The sequence below is a fragment of the Dendropsophus ebraccatus genome, chromosome 7 (assembly GCF_027789765.1).
Source record: "Dendropsophus ebraccatus isolate aDenEbr1 chromosome 7, aDenEbr1.pat, whole genome shotgun sequence".
NCBI lineage: Eukaryota > Metazoa > Chordata > Amphibia > Anura > Hylidae > Dendropsophus > Dendropsophus ebraccatus.
Genome location: NC_091460.1, coordinates 9,368,329 through 9,374,328, shown reverse-complemented (window position 1 = coordinate 9,374,328; position 6,000 = coordinate 9,368,329). Strand labels below are relative to the sequence as shown.

Sequence of the window (6,000 nt, the reverse complement as noted above, 5' to 3'; positions counted from 1 at the left end):
ATGTATCTGTGTATATATGTATATATCAGAGAGTGTATGTATCTGTGTGTGTGTGTGTATATATATATATATATATATATATATCAGAGACTGTATGTATCTGTGTATATATGTATATGTCAGAGAGTGTATGTATCTGTGTATATATGTATATGTCAGAGTGTATGTATCTGTGTATATATGTATATGTCAGTGTGTGTACATATGTATCTGTGTATATATATGTATATGTCAGTGTGTGTATGTATGTATGTATCTGTGTGTATATGTATATGTCAGAGAGTGTATGTATGTATCAGTGTATACAGTATATGTATATGTCTATGTCAGAGAGTGTATGTATCTGTGTATATATGTATATGTCAGTGTGTGTACATATGTATCTGTGTATATTTGTATATGTCAGAGTGTATGTATGTATCTGTGTATATATGTATATGTCTATGTCAGAGAGTGTATCTATCTATCTATCTATCTATCTATCTATCTATCTATCTATGTATATAAGTATATGTCAGTGTGTGCAGGTATATGTGTATATATGTATATACTGAAGTGTCTGTAATGCTAGGCTGGTGTGTGTGTGTGTGTGTGTGTGTGTGAGCAGTGTCTCATGTGATTGACAGGTTTGCTCCCAAAGATGTTCTGCAGCAGCTTCTATTAATGCTGGGCTCTAATAAAAGAACCAACCACTAAAAGAAAATGCTGCAGATATTATTTGGTTCTTATTACACTTGGGAGATGATTTCCCTGTATATGGTCTATTCATGGTGTATATGTTATCACTAGTGCAATCCCATTCTAGTGTAAATGTGTATATGTCAGTGGCAGGGGCGTAGCTAGGGGTTCAGCCTGGGGGGGGGGGGGGGGGGGGGGGGCAAGTGAGTTTCAGTGGGCCCCCAACCGATTATGTTACCCATAGGGATCCTTGCCAGTCGACAATGGCTATATACTACTACATTACTCATAGTGAATAAGGAGTGAGAAAAGTGTTAGAGGCTTCTATATTTCACATATAGAACCATGTAAAAATTAAAAGGGTTATCTAAGGTTAGAAAAACATAGCTGCTTTCTTCCTAAAATGGCACCACTATCTATCTATCTATCTATCTATCTATCTATCTATCTATCTATCTATCTATCTCCTATCTATCTATCTATCTATCTATCTATCTAGAAAAAAGACAAAATGAAAAGGATGGCTCTTCTATTCAGTTCTTTTATAGCAATAGAATATGCAAAAAGTAATAAAAAATAAAAAATGTCTCATGCTGTATCCGGATTCGGCTCCAACATTCCACCCGATAAGGCGTAGACAGTCAGCGCATGCGTATAAATCATGGCACCCGCGTCCTGTGTTGTCATGGCGACCGAGCTCTGTACGCAACCGGAGGATCACTGCTTGGTAATTAGCCTGCAGGCTTAGCACAAAGGTTGAACACGGCCCCGAGATATTACTTGCCCATTCAGGTTATGTATCATCCCGTGTCCTCTGGACTAGGGCATCCCACCCGATTAGAAAAGTATCCTCACCAGGAGTACAGCCCCTATCCTTCAGACCAGGCCAGTGTTCACGGACCTCTCCAGGTCCATCTGTAAAAACGCACCATTACCGCTGCATGTGAAAACCTCCTGATAAGAACCTTTCGCTCCACAGGTGACATCGGGTCCACGAGAAGAATGCTGGCTGTCCGAGTATATGTTGGAACCCGTCCGGCAGCAGGCCATTTAGTCTATAATAAACAAACAAAAACATGGTAAGTATGGTAATTATACAAACTTAATGCGTATATAGTTTCACTAGTTGCCAACCCATACTAAGTGTGAACACGACATGGCAGGTTTAGGACCAGCTCATCTCAGCATCTCATTGCTGACTTTAAATTCCACCTTTAATCCCTTAGGGGTCATTGAGTCCAGTTTATGGATCCACTCCACCTCCCTCTTTTTTAACCCATAGCTGCACCAGGACGTTATTGAACGTCCTCGTGCCGCTATGGGAGTTCAGAACTGCCGCAATCCCGGGTGCCGCATGTAGCCCGGGCTCGCGGCTATTAGCGGGCACGGTCCGATCGCCGTGCCCGCTAATTAAGTACTTAGAAGCAGCTGTCAAAGTTGACAGCTGCTTCTAAATACTTGCTGTTATACATGCCTGGTGGTCTAGTGGGGGGATCGCCCCCCTGCGGCGCGATTGCGGGGGGGCGATCCCCGCATCCATCCCGGGCCGGGGTCTGCTCCGTAATGGCGCTGATCCCGGCTCGGCATTCTATTACTTTTGGCTGCAGCAGCCAAAAGCAATAGAACACCGATCTCATGGATTCATGCAGTATAACTATACTGCATGGATCTCTATGAGAGATCAGAGTGCATATACTAGAAGTCCCCCAGGGGGAATAACCCTAACCCCAGGGGGAATAACCCTAACCCCAGGGGGGCTTCTAGTATATGTGTAAAGTAAAAGAAAAATGTATTTTTAATAACACAAAACCCCCTCCCCTAATAAAAGTCTGAATCACCCCCCTTTCCCCATTTTATAAATAAAAATAAATTAATTAATTAATAAACAAACATGTTCGCTATCGCCGCGTACGTAATCGCCCAAACTATTAATTAATCACATTCCTGATCTTGCACGGTTAACGGCGTCAGCGCAAAAAAATCCCAAAGTGCAAAATTGCGCAATTTCTGTCGCATCAAATCCAGAATAATTGTAATAAAAAGCGATCAAAAAGTCATATATGCGCAATCAAGGTACCGATAGAAAGATCACATCATGGCGCAAAAAATGACACCTCACACAGACCCATAGACCAAAGGATAAAAGCACTATAAGCCTGGGAATGGAGCGATTTTAAGTGACGTATATTTGTTAACAACGGTTTGAATTTTTTACAGGCCATCAGATACAATATAAGTTATACATGTTATATATCGTTTTAATCATAACAACTTGAGGAACATGCATAATGAGTCAGTTTTACCCCAGGGCGAACATAGTAAAAACAACCCCCCCCCCCCCCAAATAAAAAAAAAACACTTTTTTTTTCAATTTCACCACACATATAATTTTTTTCTGGTTTCCCGGCACATTTTAGGCAAAAATTACATCTGCCATAGCAAAGTACAATTAGTTGCGCAAAAAATAAGGGCTCATTTGGGTCTCTAGGTGGAAAAATGCAGGCGCTATGGCCTTATATACACGAGGAGGGAAAAACGAAAATGCAAAAATGAAAACTGGCTGTGTCCCCTAAGGGTTAACAACACATGTCTATTCCCCACGTATTTTAATGGGGGTATTCTGTCAATAATCATGATTTAAAGGTCATTTTCAGTGTGGTTTTTTTCAGCACAGTGTTTGGGAACCGGAAGATCAAGGCGCAATTTTCTAACAGAATATCTATGTTGGCCAAAACGTGTCCGGAGATCGTGCGTCGTCTCTCCAACATAGATCAATTTGCACGGACACCACAACACATAGATGATCCACTTGGTCGTACAGGTAAGATAATGTCTGATTTTAAATTTACATAGCGTTTCTGGGTGAACAAATTCCGTTCCCTTTACTAGATATCTGCAGGTCACACAACCAATACACGGGTAACACCCTAGTTTTTGTGTACCTAAAAAAGTAGGTTTCTCAACTTTTCTTACACTAATATCTGATTTCACCAAACGATCTTTCAAGTTCTGGTTTCTTCTGTAAGATAAGAGAGGGGGTGTTTGTAGTTCACTGATGTTCGTGTATGTCTCACTTAGGATTCTCCAGTGTTTCCTAATGATTCTACCCACATGTGGGGAGCAATCAGTGTAGGTAGAGACAAAAGGTATACGTTTACTCGTCTCCTTTCTGGAGTCCTTTTTCTCTAGCAATTGTTCCCTAGTAGTGTTTGTTATTTTGCGTCTACAGTCACTCAATAGACTACTTGGGTATCCACGTTCCTGGAATTCACATGTCATTTTATTTAAGGCTCTATCCAATCTACTAGTGTTATCAATGATGCGTCTAGCCCTCAGCATCTGGCTGTAGGGCAAAGAACGCATCATTCTCCTTGGATGACAGCTGGTATAATGGAGAGTGGTATTGGTGTCAGTCGGTTTTTTGTATATATCTGTCCTTAGTCTCCCTTCCTCCACTGTCACAAGAACGTCCAAATATTGCATTGCACTGTCCGAGTAATTCATTGTGAATTTGATCGTACTGTCCACAGTGTTAAGGTACTCCACAAAGGTCTTCAGAGTGTCCCCGCCCCCTCTCCATATGAGGAACACATCATCTATGTATCGCCACCAGACCAGGGCATCCTGGAACTGGGGCGACACATAGATGCATTTCTCCTCGAGGTAGGCCATCACGATGTTAGCATATGTGGGCGCGACATTCGCGCCCATGGCCACGCCCCTCTGTTGTAGGTAAATGATGTCATTGAATGAAAAGTAATTGTAAGACAGGACCAATGTCAACAACTGTATAATGAAGTCACACTCGACATTCGTGAGAGTCAATTTGTGTAAGGAGGATGCCACCGCTGTCAAACCCATATCCTGATTGATAGAGGTATATAGGCTGGTGATATCCAAAGTAGCTAATAATGCCCCTGCAGGTATTGTCATGTCCTTGATTTTGTTAAGAAAATCAGTTGTGTCTTGTATGTGGGACCTGGCATTATGTGCAAGTGGTCTAAGGACTTTGTCTAAAAAGATGGAGATAGTGTTGGTGATAGAACCGCTGCCAGACACAATAGGCCTCCCCGGCGGGTTAGTGACACTCTTGTGGATCTTAGGCAAGAAATACAAGAGTGGCATTTTGGGATGTGAAACTGTCAAAAATTCAGCCACCTTTTCATCAATAATGTTTTGACCAAGTGCTTCCTGTAGAATTCCCTCAATCTTTTTAGAAATGGTGAATTTTGGATCATTGGGCAAGATCCGGTATACCTCACTGTCACTTAGTTCCACAGTGGGTGGAACTAGGTGCTCACATGATGTATCACATGCACTAAATATACACGCCAATGAATGGGCGGTACTCTCTTTGACATCATCACTTTGTAACACAAGTGTAACTAATTTTGCAATTTGTTGTAACCAATCACCTTGTCACTAGAATGTATTTAATCTTTGTATGAGTTTCACATTACACGCTTGAAAAAGGCAGCGCGAGGCTGCTGAAACGTCGCGTCACTGGAGTACTGTAACATGATATCGCTGTGAATTAAATACTGAACTTTTTTCACCTTTACTTGGTGTGCCGTGGACTATCTTCTACTATCTATCTATCTATCTATCTATCTATCTATCTATCTATCTTCTATCTATCTATCTATCTATCTATCTATCTATCTATCTTCTATCTATCTATCTATCTATCTATCTATCTATCTTCTATCTATCTATCTATCTATCTATCTATCTTCTATCTATCTATCTATCTATCTATCTATCTATCTTCTATCTATCTATCTATCTATCTATCTATCTTCTATCTATCTATCTATCTATCTTCTATCTATCTATCTATCTATCTCCTATCTATCTATCTATCTATCTATCTATCTATCTATCTCATATCTATCTATCTATCTATCTATCTATCTATCTATCTATCTATCTCCTATCTATCTATCTCCTATCTATCTATCTATCTCCTATCTATCTATCTATCTATCTCCTATCTATCTATCAAATCAAATCAAAAAAGCTTTATTGGCAGGTCCAAGTTACACATTAGCATTGCCAAAGCATGTGGAGAATAGGGGGTTGAGGAAATGGGATTCACCCGGGGTCGGTGTACAGGGGTTCATGATGTATCATGATGGGGGGGGGGGATACATTCAGGGTCGGTGTATCGGAGTCCATGACGTGTCATGCTCCTCTCAGTCTATGGCAGGCAGTGACGTATTGTGCCACTATAGTCGCTGTGGTCTCTTCTTCCCCCAGAAGGATGGGCAGCTTCTCTTCCTCCTCCATGGGGGAGAAGCCTGGGAGGAGATTGGAGAGTCT

General features: G+C 41.1%; 1 long non-coding RNA gene across 1 annotated transcript in view; it reads left to right on the top strand.

The window, feature by feature from the left end:
- The first annotated feature begins 1,663 nt into the window (after positions 1 to 1,663).
- Positions 1,664 to 6,000, top strand: part of LOC138796648 (uncharacterized) — a 180,685-nt gene continuing 176,348 nt past the window's right edge. Inside the window, exons 1-2 of the long non-coding RNA XR_011363777.1 lie at positions 1,664 to 1,757; positions 3,348 to 3,499. This is a non-coding gene — a long non-coding RNA (uncharacterized lncRNA). The remainder of the gene's footprint in view (positions 1,758 to 3,347; positions 3,500 to 6,000) is intronic.